The following is a 17,752-nucleotide window of genomic DNA, read 5'->3' as shown; positions in this document are numbered from 1 at the left end:
GTAAAAGGAGTTGTTATGCAAGCTGTTATTTTGCAGTTATTTAATTTATTTTGCCCTTTAAATAATCACCAAAGTATGATAATGCTTTACACACTACTGTGAATATAAGACTTCCCTCTGAGGTTTACATTTCATATATGAAGTCTAGGATGAATGATGCCATTCTCATGGCATTTAAAAAAATGAAAATCAGTGAGATGTCTGCTCCAAGTGTATAAAAAAGATACAGAGAGTAAGACATTGCTCTGCATCATTTTAAAACTAAAGAGAAAAGTGTCAGCCCGAGTACTCTAGAGCCAAAAATAAAAATAAGCAGAAATAAAGGCAGAGCTGCTCAGTCTCATTTAGCTGCCTAAAATTAGTGCAATGCAAACAATAAATTAGATGCAGGGTTTAAAGGAAATTGGACATTTAAAATTCTGTTCAGTGCCAAAAACTGTGGGTTATTAGTAAAAAACCAAGCAAGACAATAAATTATTTCAATATAATGTAAAATATCACCCTTAGCCTTAGATCCAAAGCGGAAAATCTTAATAATCCACACAGTTCCCATGCTGGATAAGCAAATAAAACCCCTAATGAGATTATTTATTTCTGAACAGAGATTCACACAATGTCCATATTCTTTGTGATCCCTTCAAAGGGAGAGCAGGAAAAACGCAGGAACAAGTCACACTGCTGATACCCTTCTGTCCTTTTCTTTCTTTCTTTTATTTTTTTTTTTAAGCACCTAAATATTTTAACAAACAGCTGAGGAGTCTGTGCTCAAAAAGGACAAAAAGGAAGGGGAAAAAAAAAAAAAAAACAAAGCTACAGTCGCGTCCATCGGGCTCGCAGGTTAGCGGGGGTTCGTGCGGTTGGTTTCCAGGGTAGGAGAGCCACCCCTGGGCTCTCGGATGCCGCTGTGACAGCCTGCCGAGAAACCGTGGGGCTGGCGGCTCATCCGCCGTGCCTTCAACAGCGCTGCTCTGGGCCCCGAATCAATTCTCTCTGTTTACAGACCATTTCACAGCCCTTTACCTGCACCATCACTTGTGTCAGTCCCGTAAATACCTCGGTGTATATAATGCTTGAATTAGCATAATGGCTCAGGCGCAGGGCTGTAAGCACAAAGAAGGACATGTCAACATGTTCTCTTCACTTAAGCAATTAAGAGCCATTATGCTGCTTCAGTGGAAATATCATCAAGGTTAAAGACAATCCCAAACACCCCTCTAACCTTTTTATTCTAAGTCTAATAAATGAGGCATAGAAATTGAAATGTTAGTAAACAGTGCTACTTGCAAGCTCTTTTTGTATCATGTTTAATCAGAGCTCTCATTCGCCACTTGTGAAGTGCACGCTCACCATGGGCACGAGGCTCGGGGGTTATTCAAATTATTCCCAAATTATTCCCCCTTTTGCAAAAGCTCACCTCTCTGTAGGGGTTTGTTTCATGTCTTGTGGCAAGGTCAGCGTGAAAAAAAAAAAAACAAAGAAAGGCAAAGACAACAGGGATTGGGGTCACATAGACTAATTCTTGATAAGTTCTTCCTCTCTGTGTGTATCTGAGTGCACTGTGATATTTAATTTTTTTAAATGTTTACTCCAGGCTTTGTATTTTCCTCTCTAATTCTTGATAAGTTCTTCCTCTCTGTGGGTATCTGAGTGCACTCTGATATTTAATTTTTTTTAATGTTTACTCCAGGCTTTGTATTTTCCTCTCCATGCTACTTAGGAAAATGAGCCAGTGGAAATTTGATATTATATGTGGTTTATTTTTATTTTAAGATGGCAGCATTCAGCCAAGGCCAGAACAGTTTCTCGTGGGTGATTGTGGTGAGATGCAGCATGGAGGATCCTAGGCACTGAATTTTCAGGACTTGAGTTTGGGGGTGTGTGCTGGTTTGTTTGCTCTGAATTAATTCCTCATTCTCAGCCCCTTGATTCCAAAGGCTTTAAAAAATCTTAGGAAAAACTGGGAGAGAAATTGAGCATCTGGAGCAGAGAGAAAGAGAGAAACCCTTGGTAGGGAAAGGCCCAAAACAGAGAGGATAGAACCCAAGAGCACTCCAAGAACTGTGTGTGCTTACCAGACACCCCCCTGAGGCAAAGCCTGCTTTTCCTGCAGTATTTCGAGGATTTCATGTTTGGGAAACGCTTGAGCTCTGTTGTAGGTTCACATAAATGTTGGAGATGATACAACTTTCTTTTATTAATGCTATGATGAATTTTTAATTTTTTTATTAATGCTTTTATTAAATTTTTAACTAATGTTTGAGTCGCTTCCCCAAACCTTGTGGAAGAAGAGAGTGGGTGGGCAGTGTGGGGTGTCTGAAGGCTCTAACAATGGGGTGGCAGGCACATGTGATGGCTAAAATCCAGGAGTTTTGGCCATCCATGCAGCAGGTGCTCTCCAACAATTCCATGCTCCTTTATTGCTGCTCTCTCAGCTGCTCAGCCTTGAGTTTTCCTACCAGGAATTTTTCTGGGCATCTTGGCTGCTCGAGGCTACAGTGCTGAGTGCTCGCAGGACTGGTAGTGGCAGCTCCTTCCTGTCCCCTCAGGAAAGGGACAATGATCCTGAGCCATCCCTCTGGCTCTGTGCTCGACATTCCCAGTGGCCTCCACACTTTGCAGAGTGTCCTCTGCAGTCTTAGAGCTTTTTTTCCCTTTTTTTTAAGTATATGACTTTTATAAACTCATAAGTGATCAATGTGAATCACTGATATCACGTTCCAAGAACCTCACCATTCCCCAGAATTGCTGAATTTTTGTGTGGATCTTCTCATCCCACCTGCACCTCAACTGCTGCCACTTTGGCTGGGATATGGCAGCAGCTGGAAATGGCTGGTTCACGCCAGCACAGGGTCAAACAAAGCTCAGCTTCATTTCAGTACCCTCAGCTTGAGCTGCTGACCCAGAACCTGCCTGGAGGGAGGAATTCCCTCCTTGTTTCATGCTCCCCCCTCTGGAGCACCCTGAGAAGTTGCCAAATTACAGCAGAGGTTTCTTCAGAACCAGGCAGGGCTGAAATTAAGTTTGGCTCCCTTTTAAGGACACCCAGCTATGGGAACTTTGGAATTGAGCCATTTTGTTCTGCTCTCCATCAGCTTCCAAAGGAGGCACAGATTGCAGAGGTTGCAGTTTAAAGCCTGACAATAATAAGCAAACATTTACAGCCTGATTTGATCTGCTCTCACCCCACTGCAATAATTTCCTTTGAAGGCTGGTTTGAGATCCACTGCAATGCCTGGAGGCTGAGAACTTGATTTTGTTCTTCTCACAATTCCTGTGCTCTGCAATCTCTCCTGGATGTCAGGGGCTGCTTGGCAGCTTCTCTTGGCTGCCCATGAGTGTCCCCCCCATCCTTCAGCGAGGGAATCACCGAGCGTGGCCAGGCTGTGCTGAGGCACCAGCGGTGCCCATCCAGCCATGATTCATCAATCAATGGGTGGAGAAAAAGCTGCAGATTCCTCATTCCAGGTGCACGGGAGCACCAGGATTTCTGTTCCATGTCCAGCTCTCCTGAGGCAAGTCGTGTTGCTGCCCATAAAGTGATGTTCCAAGGGTTGCTCCCCAGTTTCCTGACAAAACCAGCGTGCAGGACAGACATTGGTGGAGGTTGGAGCTTGGCTGGGAGAACCCTGCAGAGATGAGTTGTAGGGAAGGGACACTGTGCCCTCAGGACACGGGGCAGGACATCATTCCCTGCTTCCTACAGCACCTTCCAAACCCGCAGATCCTTAAGCTCCCTTTCCTCTTCTAGGTTTAGAGCTACAAAGAATGTTTTTGGTATATAGCAACACTTTAGCACCTTCTGAGGATCTCAAAGCAGGTATTAATTAAGCTGCCGAGCACCTGTGGGAAGGGAGTAAACAGCCCAATTGCCACTTTATGGCGAGGAAATGACTGGCCAAGGTCATCCAGGCAGGCACAGGAGGGAGCAGCACGCAGCCATAAAACAAGAATTACACAGCTGCCTTTCCTCCAAAGAAAGATGCCCCAAAACAGGAGCTCACCTGAACTTTTACTCAGATTTGGAGGGAAAAATGTGCAAAGCCATTCAAAAGACTTTTCCCAGCTACATCACAAGGGCTCAGTTGCATTTTCCAGCCCTGGGTTGGATCGCTCTCACTCCAGCTGTGACAAGAGCTGTGCTTGAGGAATGAATGCAGGAGATATTGTATTCTTGGGAGAGAAGGCTTTGGTAGGTCATTTTATTTTATTCTTTCAGCCTGGTTTCCTAAGCATCTGAATACATGCAGATAATGATAATTCTGATGTGTTTTCTGTAGCTAAGCATCAGCCTCATTTACCTGTCCCTTTGCTAGGACCAAAACTCCTTGCTAGAAATAAGAACCAGAGCAGCTTCTGCAGCACTGTGGGAGCTGTTTCTTCTGTTGCCTCGGGCTGGGAGCAGCTCACTGGTTACTTTGCAGGGTGGAAATTGGGAAGGAAAAACAGAATCTAGAAAACATTTTGAAAAACTCAGCAGATCAACGTGTACTCTTTAAAGCTTTATAACAGCAGTTGTAGCAGAGATCACCTCTTCACCTCCTTGAGCCTAAATACCTGCTCTGAATTCATCACCTCTTCACCTCCCTGAGCCTAAATTCCTGCTGCAGATTCCCCCCTTCTGTTAGCAGTGTGGCACCCACCACAAGAAGCCATCCCACCCAGAAACAGAGAGCAGGCAGAGCCAGCGCCATCCTCATTATTTTATCTCTCTCATTTGTCATTCCAACAGCCCTGTCCACTCTCACCCTATAAAAGAAATTATAATTGAAACCATGCTCGTGTGTTTTGAGGCAAGAGCGACTCTGTGATCATTTAGCTCTATCCAGGCTGTAACAAAAGCTGCCACAGATGCTTGTTCCACTTTTTTTTCCTGCACAAAGAAATAAAGCACAGTTGCACAAATGACATGTATGTCAATCTTTAGGTCACAATGCTTCCTGCAGTTGTATCCCAAGTAGGAGACATCAAGCTAAAGGCATTTAAGAATTAACAGTCTGTACCCGAGACAGGAAATGGAGTTTATAAAACAGGTGGATGAAGACCAGTATTCACTTGCATCACATTAAAGCAAATCCATTTATATTTTATTTCCTACATACTGGCTCGAATGTGCATTTTTACCATAACCAGGCTCTGCAGTTCCTGCGGGATGTGGGATATTTGCAGGTGGGTTGCTTTGGCCTGGTAGAACTTCAAGGCCAGGCTGGACAGGGTTTGGAGGAACCTGGGATAGGGGAAGATCTCAACCCAAACCAGCCTGGAATTCTGTGATCTTCCATGTAGGAAATGATCTATCACAGGAGAAGAAGGAGACACTGCCCAGAAAACTCCACTCCCCCAGCTGAGGGTTTGGCTCTTCCCCCCGGAATCCACACGGAGGTCACAGGATTCTTTTGCAGTACCATAAGTGTGCTCAAACCCAGGGAAAAGTTAGCACCTGGTGCTCCAGGTAGCCCCAGCTCTCCAGATTTCTGTACCAGTGCTCCCTTCCCTGAGCATTGCTATCCTGGGTGCATATTAACCATGATTGAAACAACGCCCATTGGAAGTCTTAAAACCTTAACCACCAGTTTTACTTCTAAAATAAAGTAAACTGCCAAAAGTTCTGATAAAAGTGACAATTTATATTTTTAAGTAGTACGTCCGGAATTTTCCTATAGCTGTAGACAAAGGAATTCTTACCCAGATAAGTATAAGAGCACCAATAAATTTAAGGTAGCTTATGCAAGTTAGGCACTAATGAATGTCATCTTCTGTTTTGTCATGAAAAAAGATCTTTCTGCTGCTAAAGGAGACTGATTTAGATTATGAATAGCTGTAGTGATTTGCAAAAATGGCTCCAGAGAGATAGACTGAGATTCCATATACTCATGGCACTTGAGGTTTCTGCCCTTTTTGTTGAAAATTAATTTGTCCTGTGGGTTATTGGATTCTAGCTCAGCCAATGTATATTGCTCAGTCATCACAAATTTACTTAAAATTTAGTGTAGCTGAAGTTCATTCAACAAGACAAAAGTCTACAGTTGAAAGCTTCTAAAAATCTTTTTAAAAAACTGGCTGATGGTGTAATTGAAAGCACTGGGATGAAGGAGGTTTACAGAATGTTTTGCAGGTATCAGTATCTGCTTTATTATATCACAGAGACTCTTCATTTTCCTCTCTGGATGGTGAAAACAAAAGGATGGTTGCTGTCCCCTTGGTGGATTTGTCCCATCCTCAAACCCCAAACTTACACTCCTAAAATGAGAAGTGCCTGGTACCATTTTCTACAGCTTCCTCCACTATTTCTTTAATTTGACACATATTCTTTTTTATGGAATAGAGAAAGAAACTCTGGCTATAAAATGTCAAATGCCTCCTCTTACATACCATTTCTTTTTATTTTTTTTCCTTTTATTTCCTTTCTTATCTCCCTTTCTTTCCTTTGTTTGCCTTTGATGTATGAGAGAAAATTTCGTTCATGTTCTTGGAATCCCCATCTGAGTTTTCACTTCTTAGCTTAAACATTGCCTTTGTTTGTAAATTTGATTCCCAAACACAAATAGGTTCAGGTTAAAAAAAAACCAAAAACAAAACAAACTTATTCTGCTCAAATCAGCAATCCTGTTTAAATGAAAAGGCTGTAACTAATTTGATTGATGGGTCCAAGTCCTCTCTTAGCCCCACGCTGGTGAATCGGAATCCCCACCAAGAGGGGCTGGTGAAGGTTTTCAGACACAAACCAGGGGGAGCTGGGTGCAAACACCAATGTGGGCAAGGAGGGGTGGTCAAAGAATAAGCAGCTATTAAACATTCACAGCAGAGTGGTTTTTCATTACCGATAGAGGATGAAAATCTTCTTGATGAGAAATCATTCTCCTTATTTTAAGCTCTATCAAAAACAGTTTCACGTCGCTTTTAAATGATGGGGATTTTTAAAAAGCAAACTATGAAGGCAAATAGTGCTGGTGGCATATGGGGAAAGCTCATTTTGTGCACAATCATCGAGGATGGTCTCCAAACACTGAGTCCATAAACACTTTGTTTGTGTCCTGCCTACCAGGAATTACGCTTTAAAAATGACAAACAGGAATTTAAAACTCAGTTTCAATTTAGTATTAAACCCACTTCATAAACATCGCAGTAAAATAAGAGGAAATACGGACAACAAAAATTCTCCCAGCCCAGCTCTCTGTTCAGGTGGCTATTTTATTCTATTTCCTTTTTTTCCCTGGCTCTGATGATACATCTGAATACAACTGATCAAGTTTCAGCTATGAGGCTCTCAGCTCTTTGCTTGATACAGGATTGCACGAAATGAGATACAGTGCCATAACCAAATCGTGACACAATGGACTGGAAATTTTAGATTAATAAACCTCTTTCGGAAGAAAACTAAATAACTTTTACAGTTTTATCTATGGCTATTTGTTTCTTTGAAGATTTATGGTCCTTGCAACAGATACGCATCTTATCTTTCACTCTTCAGATTACGGGAAGATGATTTTAAACAGCCTCCTGACTGGCACGAGCTGGAATTGCAGATGATCTTGCTTTAAAAAAATGCTAAAAGTGAACTTGCAAGTCAAATGAGAATATCATTACACGTGTCAGAGGGGTCTGAGAGCAGAATCTGCATCCAGCTAAACAAGATCTAATCCTTATTGTGGCCACCCGGCATCCTCAGGCAGCTCTTTAGCATCCGGGGGCTTAACGAGGAATTCCAACTTTCCGTGCTGCCGCTGCTTTAATTGATTGACGCTAAAAGTTTAGAAACTCGAATCCGAGGCGCTCTCACAAAGCTCCTTTAAGCGAGGCTTCTCCTTTGAAAGCGGGCTCCTCGATTGAAAGTGGCAGCCCACATTTTTAGGTTTCAAGCAGCTCTGTCATTCCGGCAGGAATGTGTCTGCCACTTCACACGAAAGCTCGGCCTGAAAGACATGTACTTTGAATCAGAGAATCAATAGAACACTTAATGGACAATTAGGAGAACAGCTGGAGGACTGTCAAAGGCCCATCTGTACACAGCTCGGCTGGACAGGGCACGGAGCTCTCGCTCGCTGCCCCGGGGCACCGCTCCATCACCAGCCCCCTTTCATTTCCCAGCACCGCTAATGGAGGATTCCTTCTCCATTACACATTTGAACACGTGTAGAAAATTATGGAAATTGCTCGGGCCATTTGTCAACTTATATCATGTGAATTGATCAATAAATTTCACCAGTTTGTTGTTAATGTAGATAAATTTTGGCATTTAATTAAGCTACAAGTGAAAATGTGGCCACTTTTAATTTCGGCAGATGCTCCCTTTTCATCTGTAATCCAGGGATACACTGGCAAATACAATTCAGTCGCTAAATATTTATAGACAACATGACAATTCCTAAAAGAGTTATCTTCGATGATTTTGGTTCTGAAACAATTAGCATTGTTTGAAAGCGCTCATGTGGAAAACCGAAATAAATTCTGAACAGCAGATCAAATTATGGCTACACAGGTACATTGAATGTATAAAGCACATAAATCTACACATGGTATAAACACATGATTATTCCAGGAATACTGCTCTGTGCACAAACACGGAAATTCTGATCAGCCAAGGTACAAATTCCCACATCCATAAATACCCGGCACTACACAGAAAGTGTTTACAGATATCTCTGAATGAGACCACTACAGTGACACTTATCCTTAATGCAGCTGTTTTGCAAATATACAATGGGAGAGATTGATCTCGGCAGCTAACAGCACGGAAGGAAATATTTCATACACAAATACTTTATGTAGGAGAAGGAAGAGTTGACAAAAGCACTGCTGCTTGTAACAGTAAATGTATTTAAATTCTTTTAAAATACCGAGTACATTTCCAACCCGTGATAATCAGGCATCAGCCTTTAAACTTGCCGATATTTTTAAAGCACACACAGATTTGGCCAGACAATAAGAAACATAAATGAACATTTTAGGCTTTCTATATGGCCTTAGGGAGGCTGAGATGAAATCCTGCCTCTGACAGCCAGAGGCCCCAGACACAGCACTCAGCAGCCAGGCTTGACATGATGAACTGCTGAGGCTCCTCTGAGAGCCAGGGGGGTTTGCCTGGTGCTGCTGCTGCTGCCGGGGCCTCTGGGGCAGGAACAGCCTTCGCACCCCACTGCTGGGGCTGCTGAAATCCCCCGGGCAAGCAGCCCCTGCCCTGACCTGCAGCTTTGGGCTGAAGGACTTGTCTAGCAGATAGAGGATGTGGGTCCTGCAGGATGAACTTGTGCAAGGAGAAAGCTGACTCTGGGGGAATCAGAAATCAGAAATCTGGCCTGATTCTGGGAGAATCAGTGGGGCTCACACATTCCTGCTCCTCAGCAAGGGCTCTCAGTGGCCTGAGCAGGCGGATTCAGCATCTCCCCACGGCCCCACAGTCCCGTACTCCAGGCACGGGGCAGACAAGCAGCACCCCACAGGTAAAAATCCTTTTGCTTGACTCCTTTGTGTACTTCTCTGTTTTCAGCGCCGGGCAAAATCATCCAACTCAGTAAGAAATAAATAAGAGACCACTCAGACACACCAATCATTTTTAAAGTGGAGTCTCTGGGTTTGTGGATTTGTCACCACTGCAGCATGTTTTATTTCCAGGTTTTCACAGAAAATGGTCAGCAGATTCCCTGAAGTTGTTGGGAGTGTGGAGAAGAGGATGGGAATCCTGTTCCAGCTGAGACTCACTGGCCTGCAGCCGAGGGTTTGCAATTCACACAGAGAGAACAGGGAATGCACTTGCAGGAGCTGGGGGGCATTTGAACCATGGACAGCACAAAATACACTCCATAAATACAGAACGTTCCAACCAAATCTTGAGTCACTGAAATTATCTCATTGGCCTTTCCTCTTCAACAGAAAGCTTTGTCTCAGCTTACCAAGGCTTTCTTTTTTTTTTTTTTTTTTTTTTTTTTGCATTTCACAGCATTGGCATTTACTCTTCCTGGACTGGATCAGCATGAGTTCATCAGAGCATGCCCAGGACTCCTGTTCCTGATGGCTCCACGGTGCAGGATCTTCTCTTGCTGAGAAGGAACCCTGCTGGAGAAGGCTTCCCATCCAGGCTGTCACTGCAGCTCCTGCCAAAGCCACCACCCCACCTGCACAGGTACCTCAAACCCCCAGCTGTGTACAGCACACACAGCAGGGCATGGTCCCAGGGATGGGGAGGGGACTCCACAGCTGCATCCCACAAACTGGGGCTTGTGCCTGACCTGGCACGTGGAATTAGAGCAGTTTTGGAAAGACAGGGAGCTTAAAGGCCTAAAAACATCTGTCCCCTGCTGCAGTTAAATGTCCTGTGGGTCAGTGATGGTCCCCGTGCTGAGCTGTTCAACACTCGCCCTCTCTCTGTAGCAGAGTGAGAAAGGACCCATCACACCCTTGGCACGGCACCAAACCCCTGAATCCCAACCTGGCACTGCCAGGTCCATCCTGGAAGTTGGCCTTGCTGTAAACTCTTCATGGCTGAGGTGAAAAATGCTTGACAGTTTGAGGCAGTGCTTGTTTCTGAGGGAATTCTGAGGAATATTTACTTAACTTTTCACGGTGAAGTCTCACACTCAGGATAGAAGGGGATCGCAACACAGTGAGCAACAAAAAAGTCTATTAAACAATCTTTGTTTTTTAAAAAAAATCTCAATAACAACAAACCCATTTGTCTGTTTCACCAGTAGAGCATTTTTGGTGGGAGATCCCTATTTATCTGATTTATTAGAAATGCTCCATTGAGACAGAAAGCATTTTTCTAATAAACCAAGAGGTTAGCACTATTGTTTTCAGTACAGCTGACCCTTGGATTTGCTGTAAAACCAGAATCATTAGAAATGCTCCATGGGTTATATTGGAGCATTTCTAATGAAACAGAGGGTCAGCTGTATTGAAATAATATAAAATATCTAGATTCATGAGAAAAACTCTACTGAAATGCATGGAGCGTTTCTAATAAATCCAGATTTTAGTGGAGCTCAACCCTGAATCCATTAAAACATTATGAAAAAATAGTTACTGAGCATGCACATTAAGTACTTTTTTCTGTGCTAATCTCTCATTTATTCTAAAATGCGTTGTAAAAATAGCAAAAGGCATCAGTGAAAATTTGTTATTTAAAGCCTGCCATTTCCTCCCCTTCCAAGGAGCAGAGTCACTGCTGCCTCCAGGAACAGGCACCTGGAAGCCCATAAGCTGTGCTCCAGCAGCCCAGGAGCAGGGATGAGCCCCTCACTGCAGCCTGTCCCTCTCCAGGCACATTCCAAATGTGGCAGAGCACAGCAGGACCCATGCCAAGCCATTCCCTGGGATGGAATGAGTGTTGGGAGAGCTGCAGAGCTCCAGGGAGGAGCTGCTTGTGGAGAGCTCTCAGGAATCCCAGCCTTTCCCCAAAGTGGAATTATAGGAGGGATCATGCTTTTCTCCCAGCCACCTAGCAAGGGGCTGGAGCATGCTGTGTTCATTCCCAGGGGATTTTTCCCTGGGTTCTGGGAGCCTGAAGTGTCTTCACTAAGAGATGTAAAGGATCTCTGCCTGCAGGAAGGGGCATCATAAATAAAAGCCTTGGTAGGAAACACAGGTGTGGTGCACTTTGGGCACAGAGTGGGATGAATTCCCAGGCACCTTGAATCTTCCACAGCCTGCAGATGTGATTCATGATGGAGAGATTACACTGCTTGTTCATAAAGAGAAACTCCAGCCTGATTTCCCCTGCAAGTTGGATATTTAGTCTCAAATTACAGTCACATGGTCAGCAATACAATGAGATTTTTTAAATTACTGCCAAGCTTTTTGTACCATTTTTAGTGTACAACACTATTCAAAGCCTGGTGGACTTCCAGGTTTTATTTAAGGCAGATTAAAGTGCTGTAATCTTATAAAAGTATGTCCTAAAGATGAGATGGCTTGGGCTTAGTGCAGTTTCACATCCCACACCCATGGCAGGTGACACCTTTAACCTGTGTGTCCAGGTCAGCTTGATAACTGCCTGAAAACTGGGGCCTAGGGTAAGAAAAAGTGGGTATTAACTGCAGCATGTTATGAGCCAGGACATCTGAAAACCAAAGAAGTCTTTCTAATTTATTGTTTCACATCAAAAGAAGAAGTAAACACTGGCAGGTTTATCCTAAGGTCTTGCACGAGTCAGTGCCTCACTTGGATGATCAAACCCCTCCTCAGAGCAGAGCTGAAGTGAATTTTGTTTTCCAGATGACCTTCTTGTGAAAGTTGTGGCAAGTTTTGGTGATGCTGATGCTGCTAATTCTCACTTCTCTGGTATTTTTAAAGCTTTCTTATTGCGCCTCTCCCCTCCTAGAACTGCTGCAGACATGGAGCTGCAGGCACCAGCCAGGCACAGCACTGGGAAGAGTTTGGAGAAGGGTTTGGATCAGCCCCAGCCACCCCCTGCTCTCAGGTAACACATCTCAAAAGCTCTGAAAACAAAGCAGAAATGATGCTTGGACTGATGGGCTGAAACAGCTGCACTGATCAAGCCAGAATTGACGAGACCAATGTTAAATTGGGTTATTTCAGGATAATTTGCTTAAGATTCAGCATGGAAAGACAATGCACTCCTGCACGAGGCTGTTCAGGGAGCTGGGCTGGTGTGTGCTGTAGCATTTTCCAGCACTGCTCTGGCTGCAGTCCCTGTGCTTTCAGCAGACAGCAGAGGAGCTGGCTCACCTCTGTTTATTTTATGAATGCACACACTCAGCCTGTCTGCAGCCTGTCAGCTTCTGATGCTGCTCCTTGGGCTGCTTTGTACCCACATGTAGAGAAAATGTATAGGAAAGGTATATTAATATCATTCTATCTCAACAGATTTAATTCTTAAATGCTACATATACTTGGTTAATCTCTCATTTTAGAAGTAGGAAAGGTTAGATTATAACATCAGGTTAGCTCTCTTTGAAGCAGGTAATAATTAAGTTGATTCACTGTTGCAATTACTGTCAAATCCCCCTTAATTACCACGGATTTTATAGCAGCTTCATTATACGTCTGCTGTAATGCATTGTGGCCCAAAGGAGAAGTGTTGCAGGAAATTCTGCATAGCATGTATAATTCTAACCTGCAGTTAAAGCTCCTAGTGAAAGCCTCTGCACTAAATTTATCTTTTTTTGACATTTCCCCCCCTATTATTTAAAGCAGTTGAGCTGGAGTAACACCAGTAAAATCCACACCTAACTTCCTAAGTGAAAATGGATCTCTTCGTAGGTATTAGGAATAAAAATGGGAAAATTATAAAATTAGCAGCAAATTATCCCTGGGAAACTGCTCAGTAAAAATGAAGAACACTTCTGGTCTGGTGTCATGGGGGGAGAAAACCTCTGCCCCATGTTGTGAGCCGTGCACCCCTGAACAACCTCTGAAATCCCACTGAACACAGTTTTTGAGGCAGTCAGAATTTGCTGGAGCACTCTGCTCTCCATTAACATTTTCAAACATCGTTCCTTTTGCATTTTATAAACAGAATTTTTAAAGCAACTCTCCTTTTGAACTGACCCTCCAAGTAACTCGGGGCCTGGTGAAACTGCTGCTTTCTGGCTCACGTGTCACTGCTTGTTTCCATTGGAAAAATCTTTACAAATCAGGGCCTGTAAATTGAGCCTGCAACAGTTCAAAACAGATAAGAGAATAATGTGTGCCATGGATTCCCTTGTAGGGAAGGAATTTACTCCCCAGCACATATTAGATGCAGAAAGGGCTCCAGTGTCAGTGACACTATTGGCAGCTGTGTTAACAGTGAAGGAGCTGCCTTTGTACGGCAGTACAGTTATTAAATTTCTCCAGAGACCATGACTCATTAATCAAATATTCATACATCTCTGTAAATACATGCTGAACAGAGAATACCCTCAGAGCTGAGCATCCCAGCACAAGTGCTCTTTCATGTGGCCCTGCCCCAGCCCTGAGAACATGCGGTCATGTTTTGCATTTCTAATGCCCCGTGTGCTCCGGAGCACCCCGGTCCCTAAAAACAGAACACAAGTGATCTTACTGATGGCAAGTGTTACACAGCCACAATTAAAATTGCTTCACTATGGCTTCATACCATCTTTTTAAGAGTGAGGACAGTGAATCAATTCTTCTGTTCTTTGTTTACCATCAGACAAGTAACTTTTTCCCATACAGATGGAGGAACCCAAGGCCATGCTCCTTTTAATACAAGAATTTGTATTAGCATGAAAACAACAAACCAGTGGTTGGACGGGGAAGGCCAAAAAACTTCATGTATTTGCAGAGGCATGAGCTTGCTGTGTTCAAATTAACAAATGCTGTATTTTGTGTGTCCTCACTGCCACACAGAGACACATCTCACCTGCTCCAGATGTGAACACACCTCAGGTTTTGACCGTGGGCAGGCTGAGATCACAGCCCAGAGCTGAAGCCTCTCTGAGATCAGCTGAAGTTCTGCTCTATGAGCCTTTGAAACAATTCCGTTTTCTGATTGTCCTACTCCACATCCAGGGTTTGGGTTTGAGGTTCTGACTGACACTCCCAGTCCAGGCTCACTGTGGGCTGGAGTAGAAAAATGCTTTAAAGAGAGTTCTTTGTACATGGGGATGATCCCATTGCTGAATGAAGGTTTAAATTCTGTACTGTCGTGCTCTGCTGGACTCAAGGGAACAGGGAATGGAAGGAATTACATGAATTTTCAAGTCCAACTCGCAGGAAGTGTGGACAGCGCAGAATCCCAAGTGATCCTGGTAAGAGGAGGGATATGTACAGCTAAATCCTGGAAAGAGGCGAGTCTCAGATGATATTGCTTCATAGCTTTTAGAGGCTGGGACATAGACTTCACCCCTGGAACCAGTCTCTAACTGCAGATTTGGAAGGGAAATTTGCATAAAATCCTTATGGCCCAGTTTAAGGATTGAGCTCCAAAAATACTTCCTTTTTAGTTCCCTTTCTAATAAATACAGATACTCTACTTAAGCACCTCCACAGCTCCTACCACATTCATTTCAGTGCATTTTAATTTTCCTTAACAAGGCTTGACATTTACATTTTAGAAAGAAAATCCTCTCCTGTATTTAATTAGGGCACTGATTGAGACAGGATGGCAATAACCTCCCACATTTCTGTGTAAGACAGAACCCCCACCTTGCTCCAGGAGCCAGCACATGCCAAAAAAAGCAGGTTTGGGTATCTGCTGTGTGCCATGCAAACATCACAAAGCTGTGATCACAAACCCCTTCCCCTCCTGTCCTCCCAGTCCTGGGCATCCAAAAGTGATCCCAGTCCCTTCCATGACCTTGTCCGCTGACCCAGCAAGCTGCTGGATGTGGATAATCCCTAAAACATTGACTTTAACAGCCTTCCCTTGGGGCACAGGGATTCACAGGCAGGATCAGAGTGTAAGAAAGGAGATGGAGAGCAGGAATAACGTGTGAGTGCTAAGCAGAGCTCACAAAGCCTTGGCTTTAACACACACCTAAACACCCACCAGAGCTGGGTGAAAACAGCAAACATTTATTTGTGCATCTTCTTGCATAAATAAAACCCTGCTGATTTGCTTTGATGGCATTTACGAGCACATTTATTCATAAACATTAGAGTGAGCAAGTTTTTATTTGCAGGAGTGTTCATGGCAAACAAAAGCCTCGTGAATTCTGCTGTGAATAAATACCAGAGAGCTCTCACTCGAGCAGGGCTGCTGCAGTCATTAAGTAAAGCTCTTTTTACTATTCACACTGTGGATTCAGACAATTACAGCTGCCCGTGGACTGCTTACAAACAGGGAAGGGAACTGTTTATGGAGCTCAGTTCATCCAATTAGGCAGCAGAAGCATCTCGTGAAGACACCAAACCTCAGGGTCAAACCATGAGTGCCCAGGGCTGGATCCTGACACCCTCAACTTCTTCTTTGCACCTTTTTGTCAATACAAATAAGTTACCAGCATTTAAAAATCTTTTTATATGATGCTGGCATGGCCTAACCAAGCTGGTGGGAGGCTGTCCCTGTGCTGCTGGAATATTCTGCCAGAGGCTCTGGGATTAGGGATCATGTAAGGAACTGAAATGCTGTGGATGTTGTTCCTGCCTGTGCTGCATGGCCTCCCATGCAGGGCGGGGGGAATGCACCCCATAATAATCAGCTCCAAGGTGGGAAAGGGCCATGAAGTAACCTGGCCTCCTCTTGGAGGCTCCTGCCGCTCTGGCCTCCCTGGAAAAGCCCGATGACCTTGGATGAAATGGCTGTGGAAACAGAGCGTGGGGAGGGCTGGGTTTCAAGCCTGCTGTTTGTGTTCATTTGTGGCATTATTGACCCTTCATAACTCACTGATGGCTGCTGTTCACTCCATCATCCCCTTGAAGAGATTGTCAATAAGGCTGGAAATAAATCAGGTCTCTGGAGCAAGTCCATTTTCTGACTGGAATTAGCAGGGAACAGGAGATCCCTGCCCTGCCTCCATTGGGCACAACTGGACTGCTCAACTGCTTCACACTGACAAAGCTTCTGGGTTTGGAGGGGTGAAAAAGCCAAAAAAGCAAAAAAAAAAGAAGCACAACAGACAAATCAGGTTGGCCCCAGTTTTCCAGCTCTGCTAAAGCGTGGGGGACTGGTGAGAGGGAAAAGAAATCTTTAGAGAGGCATCACAAAGCCCCTGGATGGGGCTTGGAGCAACCTGGGACAGTGGAAGGTGTCCCTGCCCATGGCAGGGGGGCCACTGGATGGGCTTTAAGGTCCCTCCCAACCCAGGCCAGTCTGGGATTCTGGCATTCTATGAAACAAACTTAGTGATGGTTTGAGTATATTCCCATTTCCAGACCTTCTGGAAGCTGGGCTGCAATTCTCCAGCCTCTGTTTCCCTCTGAGATCAGCTGTCCCTACCACCATCAGCAAATAATTCCCTCTCCTAAAGGACCACTCTAGAAATTCCCATTCAGGAGTAAACACGGGGCAAACCCAGCCTTCCAGTCTGACCCTTCCCATGAGCCACCCCTGAGGGCTTGTGTCCCATGGAGTCAGAGCAGTGCCCTGGGCTTCTGGAAGCTTCTCAGAAATCAGCTGCTGCCTTATCCTGAGTACCTGGAAGTTGTTTTTAAAGGTTGGCTGGAGCTGGGAGAGGCTGAAGAGGAGAGGGAGGTGGTGTCTGGGAGGTTTCCCCATAGAGGAGAGAAATCCCTCACCCTACACCCCTGAGCTCCCAGGGCAGAACCAGCACCCCCAGCAGAGCTCTGGGGTGTGATGGGCTTTGGCCACTGCCAGGGAGAGCCAAGGTTTGGAAAACAAGGCAAACATCCATGCTGCAAAGAGAAGGCAGAGTCTCCATTGAGAGGCCTGTGCTTGTGCCAAGCTAATGTCAGATATTGTAAACACAGAGAGAAAGGTTCCTTGTAAGGAGAAAAGCAATGGCAGAAGGGAGGGAAAGGTTCCTTGTAAGGAGAAAAGCAATGGCAGAAGGGAGGGAAAGGTTCCTTGTAAGGAGAAAAGCAATGGCAGAAGGGAGGGAAAGGTTCCTTGTAAGGAGAAAAGCAATGGCAGAAGGGAGGGAAAGGTTCCTTGTAAGGAGAAAAGCAATGGCAGAAGGGAGGGAAAGGTTCCTTGTAAGGAGAAAAGCAATGGCAGAAGGGAGGGAAAGGTTCCTTGTAAGGAGAAAAGCAATGGCAGAAGGGAGGGAGAGAAAAGGGTGTGAGGGGACAAAGCTCCGAGGCTGCAGCTCCTGTTCGGGCTCTCAGGCAGGGGAGGAGTGGGAGATTTGTGGAAGTCTCAGAACCTGGGCCACTGCTGGGTGTGTGAGTAACT

The 17,752-nt window shown here is 44.6% G+C and overlaps 1 long non-coding RNA gene across 1 annotated transcript in view; it reads left to right on the top strand.

Moving 5' to 3' along the window:
• The window catches only part of LOC137478993 (uncharacterized), a 12,119-nt gene extending 1,726 nt beyond the window's left edge, over window positions 1-10,393 (top strand). The window contains exons 2-3 of the long non-coding RNA XR_011001933.1: window positions 9,935-10,117; window positions 10,369-10,393. This is a non-coding gene — a long non-coding RNA (uncharacterized lncRNA). The remainder of the gene's footprint in view (window positions 1-9,934; window positions 10,118-10,368) is intronic.
• The last annotated feature ends 7,359 nt before the right edge of the window (window positions 10,394-17,752 follow it).

The sequence above is a fragment of the Anomalospiza imberbis genome, chromosome 9 (assembly GCF_031753505.1).
Source record: "Anomalospiza imberbis isolate Cuckoo-Finch-1a 21T00152 chromosome 9, ASM3175350v1, whole genome shotgun sequence".
Lineage (NCBI taxonomy): Eukaryota > Metazoa > Chordata > Aves > Passeriformes > Viduidae > Anomalospiza > Anomalospiza imberbis.
This window is presented reverse-complemented; position numbering and strand designations above follow the sequence as displayed.